The sequence below is a fragment of the Pezoporus wallicus genome, unplaced genomic scaffold, assembly GCF_028554395.1.
Source record: "Pezoporus wallicus isolate ANWC-B61680 ecotype Strahan unplaced genomic scaffold, APGP_CSIRO_Pwel_v1 contig_11175, whole genome shotgun sequence".
Taxonomy (NCBI): Eukaryota; Metazoa; Chordata; class Aves; order Psittaciformes; family Psittacidae; genus Pezoporus; species Pezoporus wallicus.
Window position 1 is genome coordinate 214,175 of NW_026641536.1, and position 13,677 is coordinate 227,851.

Below are 13,677 nucleotides of genomic sequence, written 5' to 3' on the forward strand. Positions count from 1 at the left end.
CCATTCCCCTTGGCCTGTCCCTACATCCCTTGTCCCAAGCCCCTCTCCAGGTTTCCTGCAGCCCCTTCAGGCACTGGGGCTGCTCTCAGGTCTCCCCTTCAGGAGCCTTCTCCACTCCAGGCTGCCCCAGCCCAGCTCCCTCAGCCTGGCTCCAGAGCAGAGCTGCTCCAGCCCTCGCAGCATCCCCCTGGACTTGCTCCAACAGGTCCATGTCTTCCCTGTACTGAGGGCTCCAGAGCTGGATGCAGTTATTTGCTACCTGTACTAGCTTCCTCTAATGTTTCTTGAGGGCTTCCCTAATACGTACCAGCCTCAGCATGCAACAGTATGTCAACTTGACATTTGACCACCTTGTTAGTTTTGTGGCAGAAGAATCTATTATGGTTCTCGCTCTTAGGCCTTGTAACATGACACTAACTGTACATTTTGCTTCACTGACACTAATTCCAACTGCTGATGCTACCCATTAAAAGAAAATAAATACATATATTAAACCAAACCAGTATCTACCTGGAGAAACCACCTACTGAGAAAACATGAGCAAAAATAAACAGCTGCCAAGTCCATAATCACACTGAGATCACACCAAAAGCTGACATTTATGAGCAGGTTTAAGAGCTAACTCCCCAGCTCTGAGATTCCTGATTTCAAATGCTAAATCCACACAGCACACAGACCTTCACCCACTTTTCTTTCTTTCCAATAGCAACCTTTATGCCCTCTCCTTCGAGCACACACCAGAGGGAAGCTGACATGCAGAACATGTATTTATACACCAAAAACCCAGAAGGCATCACAGGACATCCAGAAATTCGCACAGCATCTGTTGGATGCACTCAGCATTTGAAAGACAAGCATCCATTGTAAAAGCAGAGGTTAAATGCCTATTTGAATTATAACCATCAACGATAAGCAGCTTAGCACTGAGCCTTCGCCGTACATTCACCCACAGCTTACGGTATTACTGCAAGATCTCTCAGCTGTGGGTTCCTGGGGAGGTTTGAAATAACCCACACACAGCACAAGAGCCCACTTTCACAGCTGGCACACACGAGCAACCCTTCTAGACTCACGCTGGTAACTGGACTGCTCTGGGGAAAAAGCAGGTTTCTGTCTTTCATACACAAATGCTGAAATATAAGCAATTTGCAACAGAAACCATGCAACTGACCAGCTGATGCTCAACACAAGCACAGCACAATGCCTGCATATTCCACAGAACCACCATTCGCACCCCTTCTGGGCTGCATTCAGCAACACTTCTTCTCACTGCTCACACTGAACAGGTAGCAGTAACCAACAGGTTTCTACCACAAGCAAGACACCCGGAAGAGCCTCTGCACTTGTTCCCCCAGAGACATGCAGAGAGGAGGCACTTCTGGAGGTCTGGCTCCTATTCAGGAAAGAAATGTTTCCCTTGGCTTGTGAAAGTTGCTCAGGCTGAGCACGGTAACAGGCTGAAGAAGCCAGCTTTCCATTCCCTGTTCCATTACTCTTTTTGATTGGCACTTTAATGAGGGCGCCAGGGGTCAACCCCTTGCCAGGGGGCAGGTTCATGCCCCGTTTATCTCACAGTCCATGTTAAGACTAAAATAACACACTAGGCTGAGTTTCACTGGCTTGTGATCCAACAGCCCACCATGATGGATTGAGTGACTGCAGCAAGTTGGCAGCTAAAGTGTGTTGTAACAGTATCTTTCTGTCAGCACAACACAATGGATTTGCTGATTCCTGGGCTTTCCCAGTGTTCACCCTTACCATCGGCTCAGAATTTGCTAAAGTTCATTTTCCAGGGGGCTGCAAAGTGATAATAAATAACATACCAAGGGTTACGCCAAGCTTTTCTTCCCCTCAACTGTCCTACTGCTGACAAAGTAGGGGTTGTAGTGCCAGCTTTACTACACACACAGAGCAGCCGTAAATCCACTCACTTTTCCAGAAAGGAAGAAAGGGGGCAGCTATATTGCTCTTTTTGTGTGAGCTTATCCTGCCAATCCAACACGCTACACAGGATGTTTCACCCCCTCACACAACAGTGAATACAGTCCAGCACCAGAGGAGTTTGCTATGTAAAGCACTCCTCTCCAGAAGAGCTGTCGGCTTATATGGGGGTTAAGTCCACAGGCTGCAGAAACACAGCCAACAATCCACAGTCCTTGTGATCCTTTTACTTATCTGGATGGCTTAGAACCATCAAAATAACGCACAGTGAGCTAGAAAACACAGGAATCCTATGCGAGGGATGTATTATGGTTTAGATCCCTTTCTTTAGTATTATAAAATATTCTCTTATCTCCTCTACAGGAAAATCCTAAACAGGGTGGTGGGGTGTTTGTTCTTTTTTTTTTTCCCCTTTAAAAACTTGGGAATACTAGTAAACAGACTGAATTTTGTCATCCGAAGAGGCTCTCCATGTCCTCTTACTAAGCAAGACCTTGTCTCTGTGTCTTGATACCCTTCTCATTTTCCTTGCCACTGCCTGTGAAATGAGCAACTTGCCTCGCATACCAGGGAGAACATTCTTATTTTCAGTTGTTGCCATCCCAACCCCTCCCACCAAGAGCAAATAAATGAGCTCCACAACAGAAGTGGCTTTTCACTTCCTGTATAAGGATTTTTGACTGCACAAATTTCAAGCTACAACTCTCCCACTCTCCAAAGTCAGTTAACACCCTGCCCCTGGGGTTAATAAACAGGGAGGGTGAATACTGTTCTCCTTGCTTAGGAGAGAACAACTCCATACATTTATCTGTACCTCTACAGCTGTCGGTTTCTTTTAGGCCTTGCACAAGACAGTCTAACACAGCCACAAATATCTCTAAAATCTACTTCAGCTGCCCTAATGTCAATGTGTTCTGAAATATTTCATTGTGGGTATCCAGAACTGATTCAGCCTCATCCTTTTCCATCTCTGGGACTCCAGATCCAACTCTGGCCAAATCAAGTGTGTTCCAGCCAACAAAAATTACTAAGAGAGGAGAGGACTGAGGAAGGTAAAAGAAATGAGAATACAGATGTGGAAAGGACTCAGACAGGTAAGACCAAGGAATAATGCATAGGGATATGAAAAGAAAAGAACGTGACGGGAAAACAGGGCCAGACAAAGGAGCTGCTTGAAGAAAACACGGCTGCTCTCAAAAGCAGCTTACTGTTTACATTGACAATACAAATCACTGCACAATACAGATTTCAGTTCACAGGCCTGGAGAAACAAGCCTCATGGGTTGAAGATCTGTTTGTGAGAAGGAAGAAACAATCATAACTATGAACTGAACAGCAGCAGCACATGGGGTCACTACTGGTGCAAGTCTCTGTTAGTGCACAATGTGTAACTAGCCTAATTCTTTGCAGGACTCCTCTAGAGAATCCAGTTTGTAGTTCTGGGCACCCCAGCAATTCAGCCTGCAGATACATTACTCATCTAGCTTTGAACTAGCTCCCTCAGAGACTGCCAACATCACAGCCACAGCACAGTGAGGTGAGGTAGATGTGTTGTGAACACGGTTTGAAGCTTTACTGAAGCTGCTAACTATCGACCTTGCTAGCTCAATTAGAGTTCTTGTCTACCTACATAAGTTGCTGTAGCCAAGCCCTAAATGTTCTGTGGGAAGAGCTAGATAACTTACACCTCAGCACAGAAACACAGAAGAGGGCATACAGAGCCTACAGCCAGAAAGTCTGGGAATTATTAGGACAAACGAGTGGGTGGGAGAGCTCAAGGGACCAGTGGGTGGATGCGGGAAATCAGTAACACTGATTTGAATAACTGGTAACAATTGTTAGATCTTCTTTGGTATGAATCATCTCTCAGAGACTCATCATTTAAATGGTGTCACTCAAGGGGCAGTAAAAAATACAGCAGAAGGAACAAACCTGCCATGATACAATGGTTTCGAGCCACAAGGTGAATTGCCAAACAAGCCTAGAATGTTTCACCAACATGACTAAACAGGAGCAACTTTTGTGGAGGATACACTCTAACTGACAGGTCAGAGAAGCAAATTTGTCTTTAGATAATTATGATGCATCTTGGAGCTTTGCTGAACCTGCTTAAAGGAGTGGTCCCAATTATCTGATGACCACTGAACTTGTGATTGCCCCACCCCCTTCCCAGTGATGGTATTTGCATTTGAAACTATGGGTTATAAAATTAGCCAGCCAGAACCATCCCAAGGGAACAAAACCAAACCAGAACAATGAAGCAAAAGCCCAAATTTAGCAAACAACAACAAAGTGAGTTTGAACAGAATCCATCCTCTAATTGGGCTCACCAAACTGAGATGTTCCTGTCTTTGCAGGGGAAGAGGCAGCAGAGAGCAGCGCTGCCTTATACAGGTGTCAACTACTTTTATCTTTTTACACAACTGCACGAGAAGAAAACCTGTTTGATAAACAACTAGTACCATTGGCAACAGACAAGCTCAGGAACCCAACAGCAACCACAGTACAGTTCACACCCCTTTACTCCACGCTTTCTAACAGACCCCCCCTCTTCCCAATCTACACAACCATGGCCCTCTTCTGTCAGAAATACTGAGCTTCTGCATCCAATCCACACGTGTTTCTCACCTGATGGGCAAAATAGCAGACTATCAAAAAAGCAAATTACATTCTCACCCTCTGGTACAAGAGGTGTCTGCAGACTGCACACAATAGCAGTAAGCTCTGCAGTAGGCATGGCCTTTCTTCCCACACTTCCTCTCCAGTTTTCCTGTAACCTAGAGTGGCACCACAAGATGGCTGACACCAGCTACTGCAATACAGGGCTGACCTGGATCCACATCTGGACAACGTGCTTCTGTTTGTCTGAGCTCCTGTCGTTCCAGGAATCTGGGATACCAAGGGAGACACTATCGGTGCTACTTTGCAGCCAATCGCCTAAGCTAGACCTGAGGAGCTGTAAGTGAGCTGACATTTACACATAGTCAGTCCCAGAAGAACTTAAAACTTCTTCCTAGATCCAAAATGGGGGGTAGAAACCATCACTTTGCATTGAGCACAGAACAGGAGGCAAACTGAAAACCTCACTGCTCCAGGAAGGCTCACAGCTTCCTGAAGTCAGAGATTATCTCTAGGTTTATATAATGCTCTTCCCTTTTTAGACACAGAGCTCCCGGCATTCACTACCATCACCAGCAGCAAAAGTGCGGTAAAGGTTTCTTAAGGGAGTGTTTGCAAGGACCTGTTTTACGGAACTTAGGCACACAGAGGACTTACCTCCTGGAAATACTATGCATTAGACATGTTTCTATGGGTTTCAGACTTTACCTATGATAAGTGAAAAGGAAAAAGTAAGATCAGAAAACTAAAAAGTCCCAATTTCAAAACAGTTATTTTTAGCCTAAAAACTAGGTCACAGTGCTTTACGGAGAGTAACCACGTGTTACTTTCCAACAAACTTACCACAGCTATAGAACAGAAAAATGGTCTAAGAAAGCATATCAAAAACTTCAGTCTCACCACTATGCAGACTGTGGTGGAACAACTACTTAAAACCTAGGGACTTTAATTTACTTGGAGCTTTCTTGGAAGAGAGGGAGAGGAACCAGTAGGGATTTAGGAAAGGGTCAGCAGGACAAAGCCAGCTCTTGGTTCCATACTGCACCTCTGGAGCAAAGCCCACTAAACAAAGTGACATAAGAGCCCAAATATGCCATGTCTCCTTATCAATATATATTATTAAGAAAAATTACAAAGCTTAATGGCTAGCATAATGCTATGTTTTTACATCTGTCATCAATTATTTGTATTTACTTGCCCTGCAAATGCAGAAGAAAAGTCAGAGAAATATAAACAACAGAATTCACTAAATTTCCACCAGTCTTTTGTTTTCCCACAAAGAATCTCCAGTCATCGCAGTTTAGACACTGTCATTTGTTCCTTGCCGTCTCCAGAATGGAATTTCTTCCCAATCCTCTATGATGAGAATTACTGGTCCTTGCTTTAAACTAGAGCAAATGACTAAACCCTTCTGCAACTAGTGGTTTTAACTTCAGTGCTCTTAAGACAGCAATTAGAACTGATAGGGGGCCTGAATTAATAACCGAATGTTAAACCTATGTTATTCTTCTGAATATCTTCAATCTCTTTAGTTAACAATAAGTTATTTGTCTAGAAGTGCAGCTGGTGTTTAATGTAAACTTGTGTAAGAAAGGAAAGAACATCAGATAAGGGGAACTGGTGGTCAAAGTTTCTACTTGCAACACCATACACCTGGTGAAGACCCAGCTGAGACTGGAACTATGGTTTGAACCGAAGCCAGGGGACTAGCAAGCACACGTACAAGACGAAGGTGAAAAGTTCAAGAGTGAGGAAGACTCCTTTACTTCATCTCGAGACCCTTGCCCACGACCACCAGGGGGCACTGCGCAGGTGTGAAGGAAGCTTTAGCTCATTATAATATGAAGCAGGAAAAGGATATGAATATGTATAGGCATGTTGTGTAACCTAATGCATATGTAACGCTTTAGAGAATAAATGTAGAGGGAAAATGACGCTGGGGTGCACATGCCTTTGGAGAAACTATCCCCCATGCGCCTCAGCTGAATAAAGCGTACCTACTTTACAACTTTAACGAGTTGTGGACTCAGTACTACAGTATTTGTTGGACTCAAAATAGCAACTCAAACTCTTTTCAGTTCCTGTTCTCTCCTTGGCCATGCTTTATGCTACAGCAGAGAAAGGCGGCAGGGAGCATAAGGGTTGTGCTCTACTTGAGTTGTACTCCACCTGTGCAATGCAGGGTGAGGAACAGGTTAGCTGGGTGAAAAGTTCACTGCAAGCTGAGCTGTCTGTTTCTCTTTCTTAATTTATCCAGTATTTGGCTAACCTTACTCTGAACCCAGCCCCCAGGACCCCCTTCCTCTCATCCCTCCCCAGTGGGTTCATGTCAGCCAAAGACACCGGCTCTTGTTCCCTTCTCCTGACCCTGCTGAATGGAGCGGGGGCTGGAACAGAGGGCCAAGCACAGCCTGAGAGACCCTGCACTGGAGAGATAATAATTATTTATGCTCTACACTTCAACAGGCCTCATCCTCAGGAGCAAACAGAAAAGTTCTGCAGTCAGCAGCTTTGCCCAATACTGTGCTCAAACTTATCAGTTTTCCCAAGGCTGGATGGCACCCACTCTGCACCCCCACCTCCTCTGCAGCCCAGAGCTCTTCCAAGGATGCAGCACTTCCTGAGGTAGCCTGAAACAGATTCCTGAACCAGTTTAGAAGCCCTTGCAAGAGGACGGTCACACAGTTCCTACTACTTTCATGATCTCAAAGATACATTAGTCCAGTATGTCCATTACCTCATTTCTGCAGCTCAAGGTCCTCAAAAGGAACACAACAGACATACTTAAAATGCTGCAAAGAACAGAGCAGTAACATGGAGCATAAGAAGGAAGACCCTAGATGTTTTTTCTCCCCTGAGACAAGGGGGCACAAAAGTACAAAATGTAATCAGTTCTAAGTAATGTTAAGTTTGATGGCTTTGTAATGGAAAATAACTGCAGTGCTTGAAGGTCGTTGACATAGTTTCAGGTCCTCAGGACCTTAGCACAAAAGGTGTGAGAAAAACAGAATAGAAAAACAGGACCTGGGGATGGGGAATATCTGGGCCTAGCAGATGTCCAGGGTGGGCACAGATTATGTTTGGGGTGTTAATAAACCCATTAAGCTGGTGTAAGCATCTACCAGGGAGTATCCGGGACTAGCAGATGTCCAGGATGAGAGCAGCTAAACTAACCGATAAGCAGGACAGGGTGTAATGTTAATTAAGCTGGTTATGAACATTGTTGAGAAAAACCGACCCTTAAAGACCACCATCACATTTTTGTATGCATGCAGGAAAACTTTCTGGAAAATGATGTAATATGCCCAGTGACCATACAAGGATGACCTGTATAGCAATTCGGGGACACACGTTAGGAGGAGCTATCCACCATGTCTCCCGGCGCCCCAATAAAGAATACCTGCTTGTCAGCTTGAACTCTGTTGGCGAGTTTGTCCTGGAGTTTTCTCTGAATCACCCCTCACATCCCATAAACTCAGTGAAGGAAAGACTGGGGCAGTGAGACGTGGTACTGCTGCTCTTTGGAGAAAAGGATTCCTGATCCATGGACCTTAATGCATCCATAGGCTACTCATCCTGCATAATACAGAAAAGGTTCTGCTCAGAAACTGCCTTTCACTCATTATTGTACAGCTTTCCCACATATCCTCCCCCTGTACCCAACAACAGTGTCACAAGATCACCCTGAAGTCACCCCCACTGCGACAGCAGTAAGCAGGGCAGGGGTTTCACTTCCTAGAAAACACACTCCATGATTCACACATCAGAGCCCCCCATCAGGTGAGGCAAACTAGTGAAAAATCTGCCCAAGAACTCGCATTTCTGGCAGCGTTTCATTATTTTCCTGCTGTGTCCAGGACTCTGGGGCAACACAAGGCATGTTGGCCTTCTCAATAATCGGATACATCACCAGGGAACAGCGTACAAACCGAGCCTGCTGTGCTTTCACTGCTTGACCAAGCTACCAGCACTCTCTTTCATGTTTAATCTTGGACTCCCAAGAATCAACACTTCTATACTCACCTGCTGGCACTCTCTGCCTCTATAGTGAGTTAGGATGCTATTAGCAGAGAAGAATAAATGTTTCCTGTAAACCTTCACTTCCATTTTACTCTTTGACTCACAAAGGACCTTAAGGCTGTTCCACAGCTTTAATATACGTAAGATGCTTTAACTCCTGTAGAAACCCTAACAGCTTATTATTATTAAACTGTATCACTACAGTGCCCCAAAACCCCACTACAGTATCACTATACACATAGACAACAAAGTCGCTGTCCCACTGACTGAGGGAGCAGACACAGCCTGACAGCTTTACATCAAGTGGAAATTCCTTCTGGTCTATGAATAATACTAAACTTGCATAATCAGACGGCCTGGGCTTGACACATGGCTTAATTTCTCTGGAAGCAGTGCAAGCCAGCATAGTTCTGATGTGGTCACTAATTTAGTGACACCACCCATTTCAAACCAAGGTAACAAAATACCAGTTAGCAACATAGGGTCCTTGTTACTAAAGGAATCGCGGGCCCTTATCACAGAACGTGACTCAGCATGCCTCACATAACTCCTGCATATTTTCAAGGCATGAAAATTGCTAAGAAGAGCCAAGTGGGGTTGTCAGGAAGATATCAACCTTCACACTGCTACATAAGAGAACAGGGGATACACACCGAACTCTCAGCCCACACTGCATAACTCAACAGTATCTGCATTTCTCAACAGCAGGACCAGCACAGACACCCACCTATCACTGCAGCAGGGTAATTACACTATTAACAGACAACCGTAATTTCTATACAATGAGTTCTTTGTGCAAAATTTCGAGACCTTTGTTAAGAGGCTTTAACACCTCTTCCAAACTGTTGAAACCGTTCACACACGGGTAAAAAGGCACAGGATTGATGCAGCAGATGACAAAGGTAAGGCATAAAATCAACCCCAAGATTTCAAGTGCTACGTATTCCGGTTTTGGGCTCCTTCCCTCCACTACACGGGAAAGCAAAAATACTCCAAAAGATACCATACCAGCATGGGAAAATTAAAGACAAGCTGAACTGCAATGCACCTCAGATCATTCACAACTTGTGGTTATAAACTGCCTCTTTAAATAAAAATAAATAAATACAATCCTTGACACGGCGATTTTAAACATTCAAGTCACCCCCCAAATCCAGCGTTTGTTAACAACAGAAACAACTCGTGAAAACCCAGGCGTTCAGGGAAGCAGCTTTCACTCTGAATCGACAACATACAGGAGACCAATTAACAGGTAGAGCACTAAAGGAAACAAATGTCCTCTTCTCAACATACCCAATTTAAACGCTGCTACTGTTTGTGGGGGAAACAATGAAAAACCAACAAAAAACTCAAAACAACCAAACCAAACAAACCCGACAGTCCTGCCCCTTCCTTTCAAACCCTTCCCATTATGGAAAAGTAAGAGGGCAGCAATCAGAAACTCGGCATTTTGGACTCTCTGGTAGATTCTTTTTGTCCTCGCAAATTCCATAAATCGGAGGAAATCTCTTCCCCTGCACAAACATGAACCCCTCCACTTAAGGTTCTGTGCTCTTCCACTTGTTGCTTCTGTCGCGAACCCGTACCTGGATTAACAGCAGACCGTCGTGCTTCAGCCCAGGCTGGTTACCAAGAACCTCAAATACGACGCTTAAAACGAAACGGAACTAAAGCCGAAAACACAGAGATCACCCCCCACAGCAGGGCTCCAGCGGGTCACCCGCGGCTGTCCCGCTGTGCTGATGCTCCCTCACAAGCTGGTAACGACCACTTCGCACTTCCCGCGCCGCGCCCTCCCGCCACCGCGCCGCCTCAGGGGCCCCGGGGGCGATGGCAGCAGAGGCGCGGGGCCTTCCGGGTGCGGGGTCCCCCGGGAGCCGTTCCACAGGCTCCGCCCGCGCAAGCCCCACTCCCGCTCACCGCCGAGCCGCCTCTGGAAGCTTCTGTGGCGCGCGGGCAGGTGTCCCTTGGGCCCGCCCCTCACCGTTCTAACGGTCCGCCGGCCGCGCGGGCTCGTCCTTTCATCCCTTCATCCATCCCTCCATCCCTTCATCCCTTCATCCATCCCTCCATCCCTTCATCCATCCCTCCATCCCTTCATCCCTTCATCCATCCCTCCATCCCTTCATCCCTTCATCCATCCCTCCATCCCTCTTCCCCGTCCCCTGGCTGAGGCAGGTTCCAAAGCGTGCAGGCACGGGCCGCCGTCCCGCAGGCGGGTTTCCTGCTTACCGGTCAGCCGCGATATCGGCAATAGCCCCCGTGGGCCCCATTAGGGCGGGCAGAAGGGATTTGCGTTCATTGTTCCACTTGAAACGCAAAGGTTATAAAATTTAATGGCCACATGACAAGGAAACTATATGAAACACTCGGAGATTTACACTTTACGCTCTTCGGGCTTGCGGGCTGAGATTCGCTTTACAATAGGCAGGCGATGCAACCTGTGGTTGGAGCACGGAGGTTTTTCTGGCAGTTTCCTTTTTTTTCCTTTATTTTTCGACCTTGCAGCCTGGTATTCAGTTCCTGCAGCAGCTCCGAAGTAAAACAGAAACACAGCTTGCATCTTCTGTCAAGTATTTATTTCTTTTGTCCTGTTAACATGCAATAATGAAAGGAATTGCAAGGATTTTGGAGGGGAGGGATAAAAAGAATGAAAGCAGGAGAAAGGAATAAAACCTCCCAACATAATGGCTTGATTTCTCACAGCATGTGCAGCACAAATGAACAGTAAACACATACCACACAAAAACGCAAAGGCAACATTTGCTAAAAGTTCCAAAGAAAAAAGCCCATCGTGAGCACCCCTGAGCACTGAATCCAATGAATCCACTGAAATTCACGATTAAATCCTCAGAGCCTTCACTTTCCAGAGCCCATTTAGCACATTTAGCCAATACTTCGGGAGAACAAGGCCGGCTTGTCCAGCACAGCTTGGTTTAAGGCATGGAAAGGTTGCAGTTGTGGCACTGAGGAGAAACTGTAATCTAAGGTACACAGGTCAAGTACAAGTGGGAAAGCCCCATTACAAATTTGTCACTGGGTTTGTGTGTTCAGAAACAGTTCTAATTTTATGGTGCTTGTCAGACCTCTTTGTTAGAGAGGGTGAAGTTTTTACAATAAAATACCATCCCAGTGGTTATGTGTTTGTCTCGACGCTAACATCTTGGCAGTGGCAGAACTTGCCTTTGATCCGTAAGTTGGGAGCTTCCTATGCAGACTGCAAAGGCTTTAGGGTGACCCTAAGGGTGGTACCGTCAGTACAACCGTGTGTTGTCTCAATCTGTGACACTGCAAGACTGCACAATTTTCTGTTTCACCCTTGCCCTGTGCATAGGATACAATGGAAGTACTCTGGGAAGGGCAAGGTTAGCAAGGGTGCCTATCAAAATACTGGCCTTGAGGTTTGGAGAGATGGGTTTCAAATCTGTACCCCAAAACCAGAGTGAAGAGGGTGAATATGAGCATCAGGTGAATGGAGTTATGTTCTGCAGCAAGCACAACCTTCTTCACCTGTGTTCTCACTGCACTCAGACTGCTGCTTCTTCTACATTTGCTCACTTTCCAGATTGAAGTGGCAGATTTATAACATTTGTGGATTTATTTTCTTAAATGAACTAGGGGTGAGTATGCAGCAAAACAAACCCCAAGGAATCATGTCATTCCCCTCATATGAAAATATGCCATGCCCTGATGTCAGGAGGTGACTTTTATGTTAATTTACTATTTTCAGGATCAGCACATCATTCCCTGATGATCTGAGGCTGAGAGACATGAATCTGGTGAAAGAAACAAAACTGAACTGTGAAAGTAAAAACAAATGCACTTTTGACAGTATCCCAAGTTAGATTTTTCCCTTTAAAATGTCTGTAAGCACATTTTTGATCGCAAGATTGGAATATGTCATGAGAATGCATTCGAGTATGCATTTGCATTAATTTTGCTGCCAGAAGCCATCTCACAGTCATCCCCAGACATACTGGAGCCCCTAGAAAGCTTTTTGTGGGATTGGAGGGCGTCCAGCCCAGGGAAAGCAAAGCCACCATGGGATGTGCATGGACAGTTCCACAGGAACACTACACACTAATGAATGGCAAGTGCTCGAAGCAGTAGTTATGGTGAATAGCTTGCAACGAAATCACTGGTTGAGAATTGTTAAGTATATAAATGTTTGATAAATGAAAATTTGAAAGAAGCTGTTTAAAAATAATCCACTGAAAGCAGGTTAATTTTACAGCAAGAATTTCCATTGCGAACAGTAATACTAGCTGAAATGATCTTCTAAAAGAGTAGAAGTTGCCCATCCAGCCTTACAGCATATCCAAGATGATCCATACTTTATACTGCAAAAGGACACTTTTAGGTATCATCAGAAAATCTATATTTGTATTCCTGAATGATAAATTACCAGAACAAATCCAACAGCAGTGTTTACCCTAATGGAAATACAGGGCTTGCACTTCAGTTATTCAGACCAATGGAAAAGGTTCATGTGTCTTTATTTTCTATTGAGTAGTGATCTATAAAATGCCAGTAGATCTAGTTTGATTCCTTGTTGCAGAAAGCAGGGATGTTGCACTTACACCTACCATTTGCACTCACTGGACTTTTCATGCAGATACTGCCTGTTTCAGCAAACCTTCCTGCTTTAATGGTTTGAATTACAGCTCATGATTCCTCCTTTAACGGTTTGAATTACAGCTCATGATTCCTCCTTTAACCATAAAGTGATGTTCTAGGCAGCCACTATGTAAGAGTCCTTCCCAGTTCAAACTCAGATCCTGTAGGTGTTAAAAAGAATGTGCAGTTCTCAACTTGTTAGGTAGAAGTAATGCTGGCTTGCTGGGATTTTTGTACACTTCATGCTTTAAAGGAAGCTAATCTCAAAGATACTTAGGGCAGTTTGCAGTATTAACGCATGAGAAGGTGTGATGAACACCAGCACACACAAGTGAGACTACTTGGAGGGAAGGCACAGGGATGAGCAACCTGCATGAATAGCATTCTGGCTCAGAAAATCTCAAAACACAGTCCTCCCCAACAGGAACAACTGGAAGAGACAGCCAAAATGCTGAAAAATGAAGGAATCAGCAAAAATCA